Below are 23,865 nucleotides of genomic sequence, written 5' to 3' on the forward strand. Positions count from 1 at the left end.
ACCATATATTATTTTATGTTATGAATGCCATGCCATTATTAATAAATAAGTAATGGTACTAAGAGCTAATAGTAGAAGTATTAGTTACAACAGTCAGTTATAGTGTTATGAATAGAAATTAGCAATAATATTAGTAAATGGTAATTTCCAGATCTCCCTAAATATGCTATTGTTGTAGAGGATGCTAACATCAAGTGAAGCTGGGAAAAAGGGGATACAGGAAATCTCTACATTTACAACTTTTCCGTAAGTCTAAATTTATGAAAAGTAGAGCCTCAAAAACACAAAAACAAGGCATCTTCAGGGGTGCCTGGGTGGCTCAGTCTGTTAAGGGTCCGACTCTTGGCTCAGGTCTTGATCTCACGGTTCATGGGTTCGAGCCATGTATAGGACTCTGCACTGCCATCACTGACCCTGCTTGGGATTCTCTCTCCCTCTCTCTCTCTCTGTTCCTCCACTGTTTGTGCTCTCTCTCTCTCTTTCAAAATAAATAAACACTAAAGAAAAATAAAAACAAAACAAGGCATCCTGGGCACACCCTCTTTGTCCTCTGTCCCTCTTGCATGTACCTGGCAGGCAGGCACACTTTTCAAGGACAGCAGCATAAGGTAACAGGGGACAAGCTGGGACAGCACTGCCCAGACAGCCTGAGTCCCTGATGCCCGCAGAGCCGCAGCCACTGAGCCAGCCTCGCATCGCCTGCCTGTCGCCCACCTCTTGTCATGTGTGGAAAACAACACAATTCAATCAAGCCACTGAAAAAATAAACGACTCTGATTTTTTAACTGTCCCTTATTCTCTGGAAATTAAGTCTTCATTAGAAAACAATTGTTCTCCGTGGTTACAGTAGCCAAGGGTGTTGTATACAATGACAGTCTAGATTTACACATTTCCTTCACCTGCCCAACGTGGGGGTCATTATACAAGATGTCTTCAACATCTATCAAGTCCATGAGAAAACAACATTGATGGTGCACTGATATTGGCATCTGCTTATATCTTATATTCATAAAGCAGGTAACGTGTACAAAATGTGCCATGTGCGTCATCCTGTTTAATTACCTCAATGAGTCTCCTTGGTATATACCGTTATTTTCATTTGTGATGGAAACTGATGTTCAGAGAGGCTATATTACTCAAGATCATATAGCTCCTGTTGTGGTTTAAAATACACCCATATGGGGGTGCCTGGGTGGCTCAGTTGGTTAGGTGTCTACTGATTTCGGGTCAGGTTGTGACCTCACGAACTGGGAGATGGAGCCCTGCGTCAGGCTCTGTGCTAACAGCGTGGAGCCTGCTTGGGATTCTCTCTCCCTTTCTCTCTGCCTCTCCCCTGCTCAAGCATGTGCGCACACTCTCTTTCTCTCTCTCTCTAAATAAATAAACACTTAAAAATATATATATATAAACACCCATATACACTGTGTCACTCCTCATGTCCAATGCTAATACAGACCTACTTCTGCACTGGAGAGTAGCTGACCTTAGTGACTTCCTTCTAATTAATGGGATATGTAGAATTGATGATGTGTGACTTTAAGACTAGGTCATAAAAGGCATTGTGGTTTGCCTCTTGTTCTTCCTTGCACAGCTCAGTTTCTGGAAAGCCAGTTGCTAGGTGTGCAGAACATCAAGGTGACGGTGAAGAACAGATTCTTCCTCCCAACAACCTGCGAATGAGACGTTTGGGAAACCACTGTTCTATGTGGACGACCTTCATACAGTAAAAGACCCAGCCTCCAGCTCAAATGCCACCTGATGGGAGATCCCAAAACAAAACCACCCACCTAAGCCACTTCCAAATTCCAGAACCACAGAACCTGTGAGAGATGACACACAATTAATTAATTAATATATATATTAATAGTAAGGGCTAGATTTAAATGGTTTAAGTTTATTCTTAGAGAGAGAGAGAGAGAGAGAACAAGAAAGGGGCAGAGAGAGAGAGGGAGAGAGAGTCCCAAGAAGGCTGTGATCCATCAGCACTGAGCAGTATGGGGTTTGAACCCATGAACTGTGAGATTATGACCTGAGCCGAAACCAAGAATAGGGCATTTAACCAACAGATGGCTAGACTTAAACTTAACTGGCTCCTCTGATCTCAGATCGGGAGTTCTTTTTTTACTCTATCGCAGTCGCCTTCTTTTGGACAAACCACAAGATGGTCCATTGTTTTGCTATGATCATGACTCACTCAGATAGAAAAGTCACTCTGTAATCATGGCTCTCAGACACAGGAGGATTCTGCTATTGTTTGGATGGTGTCTGTCACCACTTCAGAGCTTGGGCTCCCAGCGTGACATAACATTTCACAGTTAACAGAGGGAAGGAGTAGAAAAAGTCTCTTATGCTGTGGAATCCATGAAATAATATTTACGGAATATATCATGACAATGTATTAAGATATACTTTAAGCCATATTTATTTAAATAAATATAAAGTATTATTTAAAATGAAGTATATTTATTTAAATAAATAATGCATAAAGACAACAACTTTGCCCATCAAAGGATTTATAACTACAGTAGTTTGGCCATTTAGAAGAGGTAATTAAATCAGAGTAGCTCCAGTTAGCTATTCTATTGATGTAGAATTACTGGATCTTACGTGATTTGTGTTGTTTATATGATTTCTTTTTAAAAAAATTTTTAATGTTTATTTATCTTTGAAAGAGAGAAAGAGAGACAGAGCATGAGTGGGAAAGGGATATAGGGAGGGAGACACAGAATTAGAAGCAAGCTTAGGCTCTGAGCTGTCAGCACAGAGCTCAGTGTGGGACTCGAACCCACAAACCATCGGATCATGACCTGAGCCCAAGTTGGATGCTTAACAGACTGAGCCATCCAGGCGCCTCTGTTTACTTGATTTCTTTGTAGATCTACAAACAAAATCATTAGGGTTAAATGTAGTAATAATGAATACAATAGGGTAAATTATGCACACGTGAAAATTATGAGGGGTACAGCAAGTTTCATGAGAGTTATTAAATCTCTAAATGATATTGCTTTGTTATAACATAGCCTCACACACACACACACACATACACACACACACACATTCTTGCCCCACGTGCACACGTTTTGATGCCCCTTCTCTCCCAAGGGCTAAAATGGGACCCCAAGGCAGCAAAGTGCCCAGAGTGGCCTTAAATAAAACTTGGAGGGGAGAATGCTGTGTGGCTTGCAGGGTTGAAGATTGGCCCCGTTTCATTCTCATCTTGAAGTCAGTCCTTCCTGCTGTCCCACAGCATCTGTGGCTCCGGACGGATTCTACATGTGTTCTAGTCATGCGGCTTACGTGCAGATGGGCAATCCTTTTCAGCAGAACTTGACGTTCCAGCCCACATGGAAGAGAAGTATCAATGGCAGGCCGAGCAGCCACTGTCCCCTCTGGGAGCCGCTCTTTGTCCTCCTCGTGCGAGCTCGACTGAGGCACTAATCACTTTAGCATGCCTGTGTGCATGCCTAAGTGTCCTACGTTAAATGTGGCCCACAACCCCCCTTTTTTTCTTTTTCAAATATATCTTCCATCGATCCCCTGCTGTGTTTCTACTCTAAAAGCACGAATAGCTCAGAAGTTGACAGGAAATATTTTCCTCGTGTTCAAAGAACTTCATACTAAACTTCATATAAAAAAAAAAAGAAGAAAGAAAGAAAAAAAGAAAGAAAGAAATGGAATGCCCCTAATTGTTTAAATGAAGAGTTGCTTCCAAATGATTGACATCCATTTTTTTGTTGTTGTTAGGTAGATTCACAATGGTCTTTAGAACTCTAATAATTATCACTTGTATTTGGTTACCATCTGCCTCTGTCGATTTCCTATTACATAGAGATAAACAATTAAAACTTCAAGGACAAACATTAACAAAACATATAGGAGTAGGAAAGCAGTAAGAAATTTTAGAAGCAGGATGTGAGAACCTTCAGTTTATACCCTGACATGGGAAACCTAGGGCTTCCTCACTCCTGCCCTAATAAGAAAATTCACTGAATCTTCTGGGATGCGTCAAAGAGCTGAGGTTACAGGATCAAATGCCACCTCATCCACACAGACACAACCACGACCTGCTTATGCAGAAATACGAGTATGCATAGCAAGGCTGTGGAGTTCACTGATATTAAGAAGCTCACTGCCTTCTTACTTATGAGAGATGAAGACCGAAACTTGAAATTAAATAAACCCACCATGTATAATAGCATATAGTAAAGGAAATATTTAGATATAAATCTAACAAAATATGTACATGATTTATATATGGTATAATTTGTATGTACATAAAACACTGATAAAATAAAACAAAAAAGATCTAAGTAAATGGAGATATATTCCATGTTCATTGATTAGAAGGATTTACATTAATTTTTTTAATATTTATTGTTATTGAGACAGAGAGAAACACAGCATGAGTGGGGGAGGGGCAGAGAGAGAGGGAGACACAGAATCCGAAGACAGGCTCTAGGCTCTGAGTTGTCAGCACATAGCCCGATGCGGGGCTCGAACCCACTAATAGTGAGATCATGACCTGAGCCAAAGTTGGACGCACAACCGACTGAGCCACCCAGGTGCCCCAGGATCCACATTTTTAAAATGTCAATTCTTTACCGTTTTATCTATACATTCATTGTGATCTCAGTAAAAATCCTGGTAAGCTATTTTTCAGATATCAACAAATCAATTCTTTTTGTTTCAAGTTTATTTATTGATTTTGAGAGAGAGCATAGAATGAGCAGAAGAGGGGCAGAGAGGGGGGGAGAGAGGGGATTATAAGCAGGCTCCATGCTGTCAGCACACAGCCCAACCCCAGGCTCTGTCCCATGAACCGTGGGATCATGACCTGATCTGAAATCAAGAGTCGGACGCTTAACCAATTGAACCACCCAGGCACTCCAACAAATCAGCTCTAAAGTTTATATAAATGGCAAAATATCTAGATTAAGCAGTACAATATACAAGAAGAAGAAGAGGAAGAAGAAAAAGAAGAGGAAGAGGAAGAAGATAGTCCAAGGGCTCATATTACCCAATTTCAAGATTTACTGTAAAGCTACCATAATGAAGACAGAACTGTATTAGCCACAGGACAAACACTGGGATCAATGGAACAGAGCACAGACCCAGATATCAATACATACAAATATAGTCAACTGGTCTTTGACAACGGGGTAAAGATGATTGAAAGAAGAAAGGACAGAGTTTTCAACAAATGATATCGGATTCATTGGACATCCACATGCCAAAATAGGACAAACAAATAAGAAAAAACCTTAGACCTTACACAGAAATGAACTCAAAGTAGATCACAACATATGTAAGATGCAAGCTATAAAACATTCAGAAAAAACACAGAAGGAAATCATTGTGATTTAGTGATGAGTGTTAAATACAACACCACTAGCACAATCAAAGCAAAAATATGTTGGACTTTAATAAAATCAAAAACCCTCTGAGAAAGACACTGCTCAGAGAATAAAGACAAGTCACAGACTGGGAGAAAATACTGCAAAACACATATCTAATAAAAGACTTATATGTAAAATATACAAACAATTTCTAAAATCCACCAAGAGACACAATCTTTTAAAATGGGCATTTCTTTCTTTTTTTAAAATTTATTTCTGAGGAAGAGAGAGACAGTGTGAGCAGGTGAGGGTCAGAGAGAGAGGGGACTCAGTCTGAGGCAGGCTCCAGGCTCTGAGCTGTCAGCACAGAGCCCGATGCAGGGCTCGAACCCACAAACCATGAGATCATGACCTGAGGTGAAGTCGGACGCTTAACCAACTGAGCCACCCAGGCGCCCCCAAAAATGGGCATAATTTCTGAAGAGAACTTTGCCAAAAAGATAAACAAATTTGTAAAAGAAGGATACAAATAAATCATTATTTGCCAACAGAAAATACAAATTAAGACAATGAAATAATCACTACACATTAAATGTCTAAAAAAAAAAAACCTGAGACTATGAATTCTGGCAAGGTTGTGGAGTAACTGAAACTCTCATGAACTTCTGATAAGAGCTCAAAATGATACATTTGCTTTAGAAGACAGATGGGCAGTTCCTTACAAACCAAAGCAAATCCTTACCATACAATCCCGCAACCATATTACTAAGCATTTAACCATATTATTTGAAAACTCATGTCCACACAAAAGCCAGCCAACAATTACTTATAGTGGCTTTATTCATAATCACTCAAAAGTGGAAACAACTGAGATGCTCTTCAACAGGTAAATGGATAAAGAGTGGTACATCCATGCAATGGGATATTATTCAGTGATAAAAAAAAAAAAAGAGCTATCAACCCATACACATATATAGATGAATATTAAATTAATATTACCAAATGAAAGAAGCCAGTCTGAAAAGGCTACATACTGTATGATCCCATTTTTATGACATTATGGAAAGACAAAAGAGATGATAACTGATTGATAGTTGCAATAGGTTCCATGGAAATGAGAGAGAATAAGGGATTAGGGGCAGAGGGAGTGAAACTATTTTGTATGATACTGTAATAGCAGATTTATGACATTATGCTTTTATCAAAAACGTGGAGACACAGCTGGGATCGGCAATATATAGAACAAGCCTGGAGCATGTTGAAGTGTCAGAAAGAGAATGTGCTCCGAAAATTCACAGTACCATCAAGAGGACACAGCAGCCAGCCGAGAGAGCCAAAATGGCCAAAGCTGTGACAATTTGACCAAAAATAAATACAGTGGGATTGGATTATATCCCACAGTTTAAAATAAATATCCATGAATCCACATTAATGTAAGTCATATATTTTTACTTATAATAATATGACCGAATAAGTAAATAAATGGGGGAGAAAGGATAAATCTCTCATCAAGATGAAATTCAAATCATTTATATTGATGCCTTGTTTTCAAGAACATGGAGCATAATTTTCCACTCCTTAGGCATGAGTGTGTATTCAGAGTGACTTTCTTCTAAAAATTGCAGACTGGAAATGGAAAACAGTAACACTGGTGACACGTGACCAACACTTCCTGCACTGGGTGATTAATGTTAACATTGGTGGTTGTAAGCCGCATCCATGATACGCACCTGTGATATGAGGCGATGAACACGGTACTTTGCCTCTGTGATCTTCCTTCCTAAAAAGCCTAAGCCTAATCTAACAGTGATGAAAACATACAAAAAAATCTCCAGAAAGCGACATTCTAGCAAAACAAAACAAAACAAAACAAAAACCTGACCAATACTCCTCAGAACTGTTGGTCGTAGGAAACAAGAAAGAGGTGACTCCGTGGCTCAGTCGGGTAAGGGTGCAACTCCTGATTTCAGCTCAGGTCATTATCTCAGGGTTCATGAGTTCAAGCCCTATATGGGGCTCTATGCTAATGCTAAGAGCCTGCTTGGGATTCTCTCTGCCACCTTCTCTGCTCCCCCCGCCCCCCAACTCATGGGCTCTCACTTGCACTCTTTCTCTCTTTCTCTCTCTCAACATAAACAAATAAGAAAAAAAATAAGAAAAATTTCAGGAACTGTCATGGCCAAGAATAGCCTAATGACAGAAGATGATCAAAAGTTCTATGGTATCTGGAATACAGTCCTAAAACAATAGCAACAAAAAATATATTAGTGAAAAGTTTAAGGAAATCTAAATAAAACATGGACTTTGGTTAAAAATGATATATCGATACGGGCTCACTCATTAGAACAAGTTGCCATACTGATGTAGGATGTTAATAAAAGCAGAAGCCAGGCTGGGTGTGAGAGCATTCTGCATTCTTGTTCTGACTTTTCTGTAAATGTATACTCAAAACTTAATGTTTATTTTTACAAAATAAAAATAAACAAAGTGGCGTATCTGTGAAAGAGGAAAATTATAGGGAAAAGGAACAGAAGAAAGTGATTTTCAGGCACCTTTTCTCATTATTCTACTCTTACCGCAATAGTCAAACATTCAGTCAGTCTATACGAAACACTGATGAATAACAAAATGGCCACATTGACCCAATGATTCTGGTTTATTTGCAGCAGCATAATGAGTACCAAGTGACAACTTGGCTCCATAATAAATATTTTGTACTTTGTTGTCTTGGTTTTTCTAGGGTTTACAGAGTTTGTTGTTCATATTGTGTTATTACAAAAACGAAAATAATACAGTGAATTTGAATGGAGTATCATAGCTTCAGATAATAGAGTTGGCAAGGTAGGAAAAGTGAGGGCGGGAGAAGCTTCCAGCCCCTTTAGGAGTGCCAGATCTGTTTAAAAAAAAAAATTAGCGGAGTAAATTTTAACTAACTCTTAAAGATGTAATGTAACTATTAAGGATCGATGGTTTATCCCCTTCGAAGCAAACAGAAAGAAGCTCTGAAGAGCTGTGTAAAACGAAGGACTTTCACAGGTAGAAGGGGTGGGGCGAGGAGATCCCATTCTAGCAGAGACAGCTCATTCTGTGTGGCAAGGTCGCCTTCCTATTTAGGAGATGGCTGGGGTCTATCTACCTGCTAGTGCTGATCAGGTAATTCCAGACGGAGTCAAGGAAGATTCCATTCCTGGGAAGGCAGGACTGTAACTAAGGTAGCCATTAAGTCTCCATTTGGTGACTTGGAGCTTAGTACAAATGGCTTCATTTGGGGCCTCTCGTAACTTCCCTTCACTTTAAAAGAAGTGTTTTTTTCTAGAGAGTATTGGGCTCAAAACTAAGGTCACAGTGTGCTTATTTTAACATATCATCTCTTCTTATTTTACAAATGAGAATAGCCTTTCTTCTTGGCTGCCTTCAAAAAAGAAAATATTTTTCTCTCTCTTGTCAGGCTGCAGTTTCAGAATTCAAAAATAATAATAATACTGAGTTGCCTATGCAGTTCAAAAATGAGAGGTATTTCTTTTGTTGCTGAAAATGCTTACTTCACACCAGCTCCAAATTGGTATTTGTCCACAAGAGACAGTCTTTCAGATGGTCTGGCTCTGTACCAAAAGGAAGCAACATTCATTTCCCAGAACTGTGCAAGATGGTGATCTGCAATGGTATATTCATAACAATTAAGGCAAAACTAACTTCTCACGCGTCACCAAGATGGGGAGCCGGTGGCACACCCTGCTGCATGGGTGGCACGGCCATTTGGCTTCACAGTAAACAAGACCAGGGACCCAGATCTGCAGAGCAGACACTTGCAGGGGATGGATCCACCTTCTCTTTCCTTCCCTACTGCCTTGTCGGTCTCTGCCATGGAGACCGTGAAGGCTACAAACTTGGTATTCCCTCCTCCTTAGGAAAGCCAGAGTTTATTGAGGCCACTTCCTCTCTGTCTTGTTTCCCCACCCAGAGGTGCTAACCCCTTGTTACAGGAAGTTACAAGGGCTCTACTTTCTTGCTGCTAAGATCTTGCCTGTTTACCCCATATTTCTTGTTGCACAAGATAAAGAAATACTCTGTGTTTAATCCACCACCACAACACTTTTCTGTTACCGAGGAGTGAATCTAGTCCTAACTGATGTGATAGTCAGGTAACAGCAAAAGTCAGAGATTTTTTTAAAGCGGCTAATGCTCTAGAGGCCCAAATGAATAGTATCCAGGAGACTGAAGGAAATCTGAACAGGAGGTATGGAAATCCTTGAGCCGAACTCAAGGAATGTTTGAATGCATTCTCGAATAATTCCCAAAAAATATTTGTATGAAGGGTGATATTATTGTTCCCACCATCTTACACAGAAGAGTGAGCATAAAAGACATTTCAGGAATTCAGTAAATACACTCACTATACACTGTTCTCTAGTAATAGGAGACATAGAAATGAACATGGCTGAAACTTACAGAGCAATAGAGAAAACACTCACATTTTTGCAAGACAGTATAAGATTACAATGGTTTTTAAGTGCCATGGGAGGCAGGTGGTATCTGGCTTTATCTTAGCACTCAAGGAAGAGAGCCCTGACAACATAAGAAATGAGATGAACTTGAATGATTATAGCTATGAACCCTAGTGAGAGAGTTAGAAAAAACATTACAAGGAAAGAGCACCTGCAAGTTCCGGCAATGGGAAGACAGTGAAAGACACGTAAAGAGATTAGTGAAGGTTGAGCCAAAAAGGGCAGGAGCCTGGTTCACAATGACAATGAAGAGAAGAGAAAGGTAAGGGGCAGAAGAATCAGAGAGCCTTGCAGGCCAGGCAGAGGGTTGGGGTCTTACCTAACAACAATGAGGAATCATCAAAGGCTTTAAGTAGTGGAATAAATTACCAGATCTACACTTGGCAAGTATCATTGTGGCTAATATATGAGAAATGATCTGGATGGATAAAAGGATGCTCAAGGTAGCAAAGGCAATGGGCAGAAAAGACGCTAACCCTTAAGCCGTGTGAAATTTTATTTGTGAAACAGAGATTATAGTGGAGAGTATCAGCCAAGGTGGTTTTGACAATAGGAGACAAAAGTGGGGGATATTTGGAAAAAATCCACAAACGCTGTAACAGAATGGACCTGATGACACATACAGGTATCGGAAGGAGTGTTCAAGTATTGGTCTTAGATTTCTGGCATAAGCAATCTGACAAGGTGAACTACAGTCAGAAGCAGAGGAAACAGGACAAGGTCTGTGAAGGAAAATCATGAATTCCCTTTGGGACACAGTAGATTACAAGAGGCATTTAAGACATCCAGACAGAATGTCAAATAAGCAATCGTTGAAAGGGTTTGGGTCAGTGGAGGCGGGAGTTGAAAATATAAATTTGTGTGAGCTGATTTCAACATCTTAATGATTCCCTCATTAATTGGTAAGTTAAATAAAATTTGGGTGTGTTTATTTTAAATTTGAGAATCATGACTTTACCTTTTTGAAAATTATGTATTAACAGGTATAGAGGTAGATCATCCATCAAAAGGCTCAGCTGAGAACTTAACAAAAGCCAGTTAAGTATAGCTGCTAGAGAATGTAGCTGATGGCTGGTTTAAACCAGTCTTGAACTGAGGCTCCTGATTCCCACAGAGGATCACAAGTGGCAATAAGAGTTTTCACTTTGCTAACCCTGTTTCTTGCCTACTTTTTGCTACTTGCCTGGCTACTACTTCCTGGTCATGTATTCCTTACTGGAGGAAACAATTAGGAATTTGGCTTTATGATCTGCTAATTTGAGTATCTCTATAGAACTCCTCTTTTTTTGAGTGAAAGATGAAAGATAATTTCACTTAGTAGGTCTACTGTCTATTTTTCTATGCGTGAGCTCAAGTCAACTGAGGATTTCATATGCATTGGGAAATAACACAGCTCTTTGATGTGGACTAATAAATTTTTGTATCTTTGCCTGTATTTTTGGCCTGTGGCTGAAGTAGTTGAATGAAATTATGAGCTCTCTAACCTCGTGTCTGTGATGAAACAACAGCTTGACTTCTTGTGAATATGAAATATTTTCCTTTCTCCTAATTTTTTTTTTAAAAACCATTCCAATTAGCTTATCAAGACAAATGAGCACTAAATGTAACTATTATTCCCAAACTTCAAGGAAAATTCAAAAAATGAACTTCTAATAATTTAAACAGACTAGATTGAAAAAAAATTAAAATGTATACTTCACAGGGCACCTGGATGGCTCAGTCAATTGGGCAACTAACTCTTGATTTCAGCTCAGGTCATGATCTCACAATTTGTGGGATCGAGTCCCATGTCTGGCTCGGCACCAAGAGTTTGGAGTCTTCCTGGGATTTCCTCTCTTTCTCTTTCTCTCTCTCTTCCTCTCTGTACCTCCCCCTCTCATACTTTCTTTTTCTAAAATAAATAAACACTAAAAAAATTAAAACATGGACTTCAGAAACATTTTAAGATTCCACATTCATAAAACTGAACAAATCTTTGGCAAATTAAAGTAATATATTATTTTTAGACTTGGTTCTCTCATCCTGGCATCAGGGGCTGGATCGTGTCTCATTCTAATGTGAAGCCCCCACCCCCACAAGTGAACATGGAAAGTGTGCACCATGTATGTTTCCTCAATGCACATGCCCCTTCTTTCCTTATAAATGGTCCTAGGTTCTCCTGCCCTTTTATCAGTATGTATGCAATCCCCACCCCTCTGATTATAAAAACCTTGTTCTCTCCCACATTGGGGGTGGGGACCTGAGGCCTGCCTGCCTTTCTCCTGGTTTGGCTGCCTCATGAATAAACCCTGTCCCTACTGCACACTTGATGTCTCAGTGATGTGTTCTGCTTTGGGCAGACTAATTTGGGTTCTGCTATACATTCATTAGATTATGCCTCTCTAAGACTATATCCTAAATTATGGAAAAACAAAATTTTGTATATCTCTTATACTTAAAACTAATCTTAGGGGTCACTGGGTAATCACAAAGATGTGTTCTTTATCTCATAAAAAGAAAGACAGTAGGAATAATTTGGTTTGACATATTCCGTATTTCTTAACTTGCCTCAACACTGTAGGAAGAGCTGCCTGGGAAAAGTTTTTCAATCCAAGGAGGTGCTACAGTGTCACCAGATGAAGTTTAAGCAGGAGACTATTAGGGTATTAACCTGCTTAGGCGGCCATAACAAAGTACCACAGGCTGGATGGCTTAAATAGTAGAAACATGTTTCCCCGAAATCTGGAGACCAGAAGTCCAACATCAAGGTGTTGGCAAGGCTGGGGTCTGGTGAGACCTTTCTCCTTAGCTTGCCGAAGGCCACCTTCTCACTGTGCGCTCAGAAGGGCCTTTGTGTGTATGCATGCACATTCCTGAGGTCTCTCTTCTCGTAAGGACGCCAGTCATTACATCAGGACCCCAACCTTATGATCTTGTTTATCCTTGATAACCCCCTTAATGACCCAATCTCCAAACACAGCCACATTGGAGGTTATATCTTAAGCGTATGAACTTCGGGGAGGACATAACTTTGCCCGTAACAATTATTAACATAAATATTTGAGAAAGTATACAATTTATGGGAAGACTCTAGAGATTTGCCAATTCTCTGGTTATCCATGATACATTCTTAGCTTCAAGGAAACATTACCAAACCCTTATAAAATAGTTGTGTGGTGTACCCCAGTAGAGAATCCCCCTTTCCTCCATTCTGACATTATTAGCTATTATAATAAATTACCTACAGGCACTCAGTTTTTGCAATCCATAGGTAGTTTCTTTCTTTCTTTTTTTTTTAAATGTTTTTATTTATTTCTAGGAGAGAGAGAGAGAGAGAGAGACAGCGTGAGCAGGGGAGGGTCAGAGAGAGAGGGAGTCACAGACTCTGAAACAGGCTCCAGGCTCTGAGCTGGCAGTCAGCACAGAGCCCGACGTGGGGCTCGAACCCACGAACCGCGAGATCATGACCCAAACGAAAGTCAGACGCTTAACCGACTAAGCCACCCAGGCGCCCCGGTAGTTTCTTTTTACACCACTATGTACCTGAAGGCTCTGATATAAGCCTAACACCAGTGTTTATGTCTTCACTAAGACAGATCCTCACTCTCAGAGCCTCGTGGAAAAGTCTATACCCAGGGACTTTTAATTATTGATACCTCTCTTGTATATAGGCTTCTAGATGATCCAAATGGTCCATTGTCACCAGCTGGACACCCAGATCTGACCTTTACTGCCCACCTATCTGTGCTCACTGACCTCTGTTCCACATTTTTTCCTTGAGTTTTTCTTTGTAGCTCATCTCTTGATTCAGACAAAAGACCTGAGGGGCATAAGTTCCGGTGATGGAAAACGAAACTACCCCTCAAGCAACAGCAATGGCCAAGATCAAGAGTTCTGGAGGCCAAGAGCAGCCAGGCCAGCTTGCACTTAAGCCCCAACTCACACCTGCACAGATGGACCATGAAGCAACCCTTGAAGTGACTGACCATTACCTTTACATCATTATAATATGAAAATCTCTGTCCAAGGAGGAGCCCAAGTCTCATTCACCCAACATACAATGTATATATCTGCATGTTTCGTTAAAGTGCTTGCCCACCTCTATGTCCGATGGCAAGTCTGCTCTATCTAAATGTTCATCATAACCCTAAATAAGAGAAAGCCATTCACCTCTGCTCAGAGAGTCATGGTGTCGGAAGTTATTCCCGGTGACCTCTTTATTTGCTGCACATAAAGTTTCCTCCGTGCGACAGCACCAAGGTAGTTGATCTGTGAGTCACCAAGGCACAAGCTCCTATCAAACTTGGTTTGGTTACAACAGTGCTTTATAATTCTAAGACCATAGCAGTAAACCAGGCTTTCCAGGACACCTGAGGATCCCAAAGTAGATTTCCTTCATGGAAGGGGAAATCCATAGAACAAGCATAAATTCTGTAGGTGGGGCCTAATAAGGGAAAGGAAAGTTTGGGAGAATATTGATACTGTTATGTCCATGTTTTAAATCATATATAACAAAGGCCCTCCCCTCTTCGGAAGCAAATCTAACCCCCAATTTTGTAAGCTCTGCATTTGAAGATGATATAAACCATTTTTAAAGGCATCTGATTCTTACTAACTCCTCACAAGTCAGAAACTTCACTGAGCCTCCTCAGGTTTCATGGAAATGCTCTGTGGATATTTGCAAAGTTCTCTAAGAATCTATCTTCCATTTTACTGGGATGTAATTGGACAATTTGCGCAACCAACGCCTCACTTGGCATGCCATATTTGAAATGACTCTCATTTAATCAGGCCCACTAGCCCTGTTAAGTAACATGGCTGACTTTATGGGCAGCACCAAAGCCTCAGAGCCTTTTCTGGAAAAGCATTCAGGTACCAGGCTTCCAGGTTCTCATGTGGTCACAAGGGTCACTTCCTGGCACATCACAAACCTTAGCTAATTTGAGGAATTCATTCTAATGCACCAGAAATGCAGGCTAAGTCTGCTTTGGTTTTCCAGCTTTGGAACAGCAAATCACAAAAGCCTTTAGAATTTCAATCCAGGATTCTTCATGAAAACTCCCAGACGCTACATTCCTTCTTGGCCTTAGGAACAGCTCAATAATTAATTGATTTTAATCTCCAAAGCAAACTCAAGGATGCCCATATGGTTAATTTAAATTCGGCTGCCTCTATGTAAATAATCAAGTCAAATCTAGTGAGGTTTGTCTAGTGATCAAGAATCCTTCGGAGATTAACTTCGACAGAGTGGAGAAGCTCAGGAAACAGGCAGTAGAAATTGCTGGGTGTTCTCTCAGTAACATGCTGGGAATTAGCCCAGAACCTCTGAATGATCATCTGACTCTATGGGAACCTGCATCTTTGGTTGTCCTACAATTCAGCAGAGGCAGAGCTTAAGTTACCACAAAGTGTTAATAATGCAAATGTTTCCTTCCATTGGTGTGCCAATAACTACTGTTCATAACACTATAAATGCACCCTATCTACCCCCCCCCAGAGGATATATATCTCTGTATGTCAAATTCTCATGGAGCTGGTTATAACATCTTACTTCTTCCCTCATTAACATGTCTCCAAGGAGACAAAGCAGGAATAGTCAGAACTGTAGAAGAAAAACAAGAAAATTGTGGTATTACCGTCTCCAAAAGGAGGGCCCACTTTCAAAAAAGATAAAGGGTTAACTGCTCCTGGTGCCTCTGAGAGACTAAAGCCACAATAATGCCCAGGGCTTTTGGAACGGGTTGTGGATAAAAGTCAAGGGAAACACAAAAGAGAGTCTGGAAAGGTACCCAGTTGGGGCTTCCAAGTGCCGGCTGTGGGTTCTAAGAAGTTAAACTGCATTTCTGATCATGAATTTGTGTCTTCACAATAACCAGAGCTGAATCTCTGTGGTTTATATAATCTTTGGAGAAGTGTTTACTGTGAGTAGATTGCAACTGCCATCACATGGGGAAGAACAGGCAGGAAAAGAAAAATCCAGGAGCCACAGTAATTGCTTTCAAAAATGGAAAGGGCGATTACACAGGAATTAAAATAGTAAGTTTGTGTTGTTCTAGTGTGCGGAACATAGATCAGTTGATTCAGATGAATATAAAAATGATTTTATAACAACCACAAATGCACATTAGTGAAATGAACTGCACACAAGTTACTGGGGTCTCTGTCCTGGGGGATATTCAAGGTGACTTTGGTTGATAAAGTTCAAGAGACATCATCACAGTGGCACCTTAAACATCTCTTGGACGTTTACACTACAATTGTTCCTGTATTTATATTCTGATCCTATAAAATGTCACTGAGATGTTAGGCATTAAGGAAATAATTTTGAGGATGCTTGGGTGGCTCAGTCAGTTGTGCATCTCTTGGTTTCGCCTCACGTCATGATTTCACGGTTCATAAGTTCCAGCCCCACGTTGGGCTCTGTACTGACAGCGCAGAACCTGCCTCGGATTCTCTCTCCCTCCCTCCCTCTCTTTCTCTCTCTCTGTACCTCCCAAGCTCTTTTACTCTCTCTCTCAAAATAAATAAACTTTAAAAATGCAAATGAACTGAAACCACGGAAAGAGGTCTCAAGCATGGAGTTTTGTCCTTAACCAGGAAAGGCCAAATCCATTGCCCCAGGGGAAGGGAGAGACTTATTACTGCCAAAGTGTTTTGAGGCATTTGGCTGCAGCACCATTCATTCTAGTAGATTTAAAAACAATTCTATTGGAATTTATTTTCCCATTCATAAAACTACATCATGCATCCCTTTTCCCATTTATTCTGTGCGGCCATCTAAGTCTGTTCTTCAGATTTTCCCTTTTGGCAGAGACATGGGTACCAACAATATTTCACTTTTCTCTTAACCATAAGAAAAACAACAGCCCAAGTCAATAATTAGAAATGTCATATGGTCAATGTCAGTCCAGGGACAGGGCTGTGGACATACCAGGCCCAGCCTTAGAAAAATCACCTCTGGGACACCTGGGCAGCTCAGTCGGTTAAGTGTCCGACTTCGACTCATGTCATCGTCTCACAGTTCGTGGGTTCAAGCCCCGTGTCGGGCTCTGTGTTGCCGGCTCAGAACCTGGAGCTGCTTCAGATTCTGTGTCTCCCTCTTTCCCTGCTCCTCCCCCACTCCTGTTCTGTCATTCTCTCTCAAAATTATATAAACATTTAAAAAAATTAAGGAAGGAAGGAAGGAAGGAAGGAAGGAAGGAAGGAAGGAAGGAAGGAAAGAAAGAAAGAAAAAAGAAAGAAAGAAAGAAAGAAAGAAAGAAAGAAAGAAAGAAAGAAAGAAAGGAGGCCTCTGTACATGGCATCACCATGGGAACATATGGACCAGAACTGGGAAATCTTACAATTTCTAAACAGATGCTGGAAATTCCAATTTTTATGTAAAATCACCTCCTCTTTTTTAACCAAAAGAACTAATTCAATGAAAACAATGACCATACTCTGTGGGCCACAAAGGTCTGTCAAAAATCAAAGTCTTGGGACACCTGGGTGGCTTAGTCGGTTAAGCGTCCGACTTTCGCTTAGGTCATGATCTCGCGGTTCGTGGGTTCGAGCCCCACGTCGGGCTCTGTGCTGACTGCCAGCTCAGAGCCTGGAGCCTGTTTCAGTCTGTGACTCCCTCTCTCTCTGACCCTCCCCTGCTCATGCTGTCTCTCTCTCTCTCTCCTAGAAATAAAGAAAAATATTTTAAAAAAAAATCAAAGTCTTGTCATTTAGACCTTGAATCTGATTGGACCGACGTTATAGACATTGTTAATATTATAAGAACAAACAAATAAATAGGATTGTTGTTAAGCCCTTGTCTGACTTGTTGATGGGTCTGTGGAATTCCTTAATCAGGCACTTGAGCAACAGAATAAATGCATGTTTCTGCATCCTTCTTAGTTGGGTTGAATATGGACGCTAGGGATGGCGTTCCATGAATTCCTACACCATTATGTTCCTATAATCTCAGGCACAAATATATCTCAGTTTCAAATGCACTGCATATCATTTGATTAAAATAAGACAGCCACTTCTCAAGGAAATTTCCAACAATCTCCCCAGAAAGCCTAGTCTTAACGTGCTGATACTTGTAAAAATTAGTTGTTTCACTGAAGCTTTGCCTTCATCTAGCCACATGCCCCCACCCAGATTTCTTCCTTAAGTGTGTCTCTTCAGCACCACCAGCCACTAATTGTCCTTGCAGTTTTTTGTTTCCTTATAATGCCATTGGTTTATAAATTACAAATGATGGAAAAACCATCCACTGAGTCACTAAATGCTATATTTTCAATGCATTGTTTTATAATAGATATATATAATTGGCTCCATTTATTCTTAACAATAAATCACTCGTAACTAAAGAACAGATAAAATGATGGTTAAAATAAATCTCTGCTGCAATGCTTTTAAGCCACCCTAAAACATGATATTTAAGAAGTACAAAGAGGAGCATTACTGAAAAGAAAATGTGTTGATGTTCAAGAATGTTTTCTTTTAAATGCAGTATCACGAAATCCATACATGTATCCAAAGAGCACGCCAAATATGTTGTTTAACTCGATAATTCATGAGGAAACTAGTAAGATGCGACAATTGGTCAGAAGTGAAATTCTAACCGTGAAACACCCACATATAAGTGAAAAGGAGAATTTCCTGCCCCACAATATACATTTTTCGGCATATTGATTGTTTCAGGCTGATTATTCTTGAGACTACAGGCACAGGAAAGTCTCTGAAAATAGGGTAGAGGTACAGAATATTTGTTAAGTAATACTTCCAGTTATATGGGAAATCTCTATTAATAAGTGTCTCCTTCTCTGTACCAGGAAGAGAGGCTTGATTCAATCTCTAAACACTCTTATCAATGGAGATGGCAATGACTTAGGTCTTCAAACAACCTGACCCCTTATCTCAATTTCCTGTGCTTCTCCTGGTGACCTCCCATTAACACTGACCCCAACCTCCAAGATCTGTCTTTAACTGCAGAGTGTTTAAGGTGATGATCTGGGGCATCAGGGAATTACTCGGTGTTTTCCTGAGTGTCTTCCATATATACAGGAGGTAGACAGGTTATTAGGCTAGTTTGTGTGGTTTTTTTCCTGTGAATCATCCATTACAGGGGGCCCTAGCCAAAAACACAGAGGACAGAAGAGAAAAGTATTTTTCCTCTATTGGATAGGGAAATTAGAAATGCTGAAATCAATTTAAAAATAAATGCAAAACTGGCTTTTTTCGGGGGGGGGGGTGTGCACGTCCAGGAACCAGTGTCCCTTCTTGAGACAGAATTCATCTGGGGCCCCTGGGGGCTCAATCGGTTAAGCGTCTGACTTCAGCTCAGGTCATGATTTCTCATTTGGTGGGTTCAAGCCCCGCATCAGGCTCTGTGCTGACAGCTCAGAGCCTGGAGCTGCTTCGGATTCTGTGTCTCCCTCTCTCTCTGTCCCGCCCCCACTGGTGCTGTCTATCTCTCAAAAATAAATATAGATTATTTTTAAAATTCATCTGCATTTCTATGGACAGAGGAGACTTTAACTGTTGTCATTTATCTGCAACTTATGAAGTTCCTTTCTACTTAGTTTCAAACACAACAAGAGATAACCTGGAAGATTATGCTGCCATAGATGGGAAGCTGTTTTGTTTTCCCATCCTTTCTTTCCCCCATTTCAAAATCTTTCACTGACAGTGGCAAAATCTTTCCTGACAGTGATGAATCTATGTGTGCCTATAGCTGATTACGGCATTCCATGGCCTGCCAGCCTCCTGGGTCCCTGTCCATCTCAGACAACTCCTCACGCCTGACCTAATGGTGTCAGTGTCATCTTCAACTGGATTAATGGTATATCCATGTTATATGACCTTATATATGTGTTCTTTGTTAAGAGCAAATCATCATCATGAAGAATCAATGGAACACTCTCTCTCTCTCTCTCACACACACAAACACACAGGCTTTAGTTTTATTCCCAGAGCCTATACTCTTACACACTGCACATTATGGTAACAGTTCATTTACAAAGCATATGGACTAAGGACAGAGTCCATGGCAAAAAACAAAAAACAAACAACAAACAACAAACAAACAAAGACAAATAGCAAAGTTTCAGATAATTCTACATTCCTTTTTTGCCAAGACCTTCAGTGCTATCTGTAAGCTGAATCAAAAAGCTAAATCAATCTTGATTTCCTTCCTTCCTTCCTTCCCACCTTCTTTCCTTCTTTCCTTCCTCCCTTCCCACCTTCCTCCCTTCTTTCCCACTTTCCTTCTTTCCCTCCTTCTCTCTTTCTTCATTTCCTTTTTCTTTCTTTTGGAATCCTCTGAAACAAAAGAAATAAGAAGAGGGGAGGGATTTGGCAATAGGTCAGTTAATTTCATAAATGTGGACAAACCAGTGGGCTGAATTGTCAAGACTGACTGCTGTGATGGATGAATTTAAATCAAGGAAACAGCCAGTTCTCCCCTTCACGTGCTGATGGAGATCACTTCACAGGCTCAGGTGTAACTGTGTTGTGACTGAGTAGAAAGTAATCACAGGGCAAACAAGCGGGGGGAAATAGCCCACAGCTCCAAACACAAAACCAGGAACCAGCATCTAGTACTTCAGTTTTCATGCCCTTTTATATCATTAGGTTTATTTATTTACCCCTTTAGATTGAGCCTTTTCTTAAAAACAGAAAAAAAAATAATTTTGCTTTATGGGTAAAGAAGCAAAATAAGTTTGTTTTTTAAATCATGAAACTGAGGTAAGTAAATTGAATTTTTTATGAAGTAAAAAGCCAGAAACAAAGCTAACCCACAAAATTTGCCTCACAAGTTAGTGCCCTTCCTAACAGGGACATTCAAGGTCAACTTGAAGCTTTGGCAGTGAGGGGTAACTGGAAAGTATAAGCAGTCTCCAAAAGCACCGCCCTTGTGTAAAAAGCAAGCTAGCTGACTTGAAATGAAAGCAATCTGCCCTAAATACTAAAGGGCATGATTTTCAGAGTTCCTGTCCTAAAGGAGACACTGTGAGTGACCTAATGACGATCATCTGTAAAACACAAGATTTTAGGGTAGTTTCCTAAGACACCCTTCCAGAGAAAGTCCACCTTAGCAAATGTCTTCAGAGAGAAGGGGAGACAGGGTGGCAAAGGATGTCCAGAGGTGCAGGTCGCTGCTGACCTGACTGATCCAGGACTCGCTTTGGAATAGGTGGCACAGGATGGGCTTTATTTGCACCTCTTCTGTATTTTGTCTTTTTATGACTTTGCTCATTTTCAAAATTTTTTTTAACATTTATTCATTTTTGACAGAGACAGAGCGCAAGCAGGGGAGGGGCAGAGAGAGAGGGAGACACAGAACCTGAAGCAGCTCCAGGCTCTGAGCTGTCAGCACAGAGCCAGACGCAGTGCTCGAACTCATGAATGATGAGATCATTACCTAAGCCAAAGTCTGACGCTTAACCAACTGAGCCACCCAGGCGCCTCACGATTTTGTGCATTTTTTAAAGCAAGACCTAACTCCTTGGTGTTTTTTCTTGAGGTGCTGACAAAAATCCAATCCTATGAGACAAATTATGTATATTGTACACACCCCAATAGAGTTATTCATATTCTGTCATGCCCACTGGAGAGAGAACATAGTTTTCATTAAGAGTTTTGGCAATATCAATAAATAAGTCTCTTTAATGCACTCCCAACTCTTTCTCCCTCCTGTCATCAAATGCAAATAACTCGTCTTCACTTCTCCACCTGCTTTCATGCCCTGGTCTCCTGTCACCTGGTTTTTGCTGTCTGCACACCACAAACTCATCGGGAAGCAGCCTCCCATGACCAGCGTGATGGACGTTTTTCTTTCCTTACGCTTAAACTCTCTAAGCCTTCTGACTCTATCACCAACACCCTCACTGGGTCTCCTCATCACTTGGCTCCCCTTTTCTCTCCCTTCCTTTACTCATCCTGTGAAGAGCATCATTCCCTTTGACACCATCTTTAGCCCACACCTGTCTTACGCTCCCTGGTCAGCCGAGGGCATAGCATGAAACAGGTGGCAAACTTCCACAGCTTTAAATTAATGAGACACGTGGAAAAGATTCTATCTACAAAAGGGTAGCCAGGACTTAGAGAGATCAACAGGGCTAGCATCCGGAGGGGGATCTCAGCACCCTTAGTCCTGAAAGAGTCCAGGAATGAGAGGGTATAGAGACTCCCAAAGAGAGGTATGGTCTTTAAGAGAGAACTATAGTCCATCTTCAATGACTCACTGACCTAGTAGAGAAGGAGCTCAGGAAATAAATGTATTCACCTTCCTTCCGTCTCCTGATTTTTCTCAACATCTCCCATTGACAGACACTGCAAAGAGCCAGAGTTTGGGAGAGCCCACTGACATGATCCACTCGGCAGTATTATGGTCCCGATGTAGTGACACGGGCTGATCTGGAAAGCAGAGGGAAGATGGGAGGCTGTGATATACAGATCCTGGATGACCTCATTCATTTCTGTGTTTTCAACTATAATCTACTTGCAGATGATCCAACACCATCACACTATGAACTGCAGACCAGTGGTCCCCAAAGTTGAGTGCACCTTACAATAACTTGGGAGGTCTTTTTTTATTAATAAAAAAATAAATAAAATCATGTCCATATCATATGCACAATTTTTATTTAATTGATAGGAAGTGTGGCCTGCGGGGTTTTTTTTTCCTTCTAATTTTAAAGGTTTCCTAATGTGCAATGACTATGGAGAACCAGTTTTTGGTCTAGTATGTGCAACGAGTTTCAAGCTCACACATGTGACTGCCTACAAAAAATCCCCCCCTTGGTTTCCCATATGCATTTCAACCTGTGCATGCACTAACTACTCATGTTCTTTTCCCTCAAGTAGATCTCCACTGTTCATTTGTTTTTTTCTTAGTACACTACTATCCCGCCAGGTTCAAGATAGAAACATCCATCCACCAATGAATGACCCATGAGTTGTTCACAGTTCTCTGCACTCACCAGGGTCTTTCTTTACTCCATTAGCTATACTGCTCTTTCCTTTGATAAACTACTCTGCCCTTAAAATGTGGCCCTAAAATGTGATTGTCATCTCTAAATGGTCACAACCACTCCTTCACTACAATTCCTAAGGTGCCTTCAAATTTTTATTCAACATTTTTATATATGAACGATGCACTGAAAAGTGTCATTAAATATATCTCTTATTTCCCAAATGAGTTATAAATCACATTTTAGCACCTTAAAAATCACTGCTGGGGCACCTGCGTGGCACAGCTGGTTAAGTGTCTGACTCTGTTGCCTCATACTGAACTCCAAATAGGCATCCCATAGTTCCTTCATTTTTCTTGCCATGTAGAATTCTGTTTGATTGATTCATCATTCTACTACTGATGGACATTTGGACTATTTCCCACTTAGGGTATCCCACATCACACCGCCATAGATATTTTATACATGGCATGAAGTGCACACATTTAATCACTTCTGCTCTATAAATACCTTGGAGTCTTGGGTTGTAGGAAATCTTAAATTTTACTTCAAATATTTTTACCCAATTTCAGGGCTTTTTGACAAGTCTAGGCATATCCTTAGGTTTTACTATAGCCCTCAGGTATAACTATATATTTTATCCATTTAATCACTTACAGATACATTTAACTATTCAGTGTGTTTGTCAGAGAGAGAGAGAGAGACAAAGGGAGAGAGACAGAAACGAAAGAGTTCATTATGTAGAAAGCACAATGGATGTCCTAGGGCCAAATAATAAAACCGTAGGAACCTGTTCCCTACTTTAGGAAGCTTTACAATCCAGTAGTCTGATTCAGTGGTTAACCAAGAGGCAAAAAAATAAATAAAAAAGAAAAAACAGACTTAGCATTTCTAAATTTCCTGTCATTCACAGAGCCAATAATACTCCCTTAAACAAACTGAAATGACAAAAAAAAAAAAAGTTTAATCATATCAGACTTCTTACTTTTATATAAACTGAACCATTTATGCCATTTGCTCCCTGTAGTTACACCCAAGAGAATCTTCATGTCTGAGGTGCTCCTTGGGATAAATTCCCCTCAATACCAAGAA

The 23,865-nt window shown here is 40.5% G+C and overlaps 1 long non-coding RNA gene across 1 annotated transcript; it reads left to right on the plus strand.

Annotated features, from left to right (window-relative positions):
* Positions 1-953: 953 nt before the first annotated feature.
* Positions 954-22,376, plus strand: LOC120228322. Its single transcript, XR_005527462.1, has 4 exons — positions 954-1,017; positions 1,592-1,723; positions 19,509-19,640; positions 22,130-22,376. It is a non-coding gene; the product is annotated as an uncharacterized LOC120228322 (long non-coding RNA).
* Positions 22,377-23,865: the final 1,489 nt, after the last annotated feature.

This window comes from Hyaena hyaena, unplaced genomic scaffold (assembly GCF_003009895.1).
Source record: "Hyaena hyaena isolate Hyena2069 unplaced genomic scaffold, ASM300989v1 scaffold_22, whole genome shotgun sequence".
Lineage (NCBI taxonomy): Eukaryota > Metazoa > Chordata > Mammalia > Carnivora > Hyaenidae > Hyaena > Hyaena hyaena.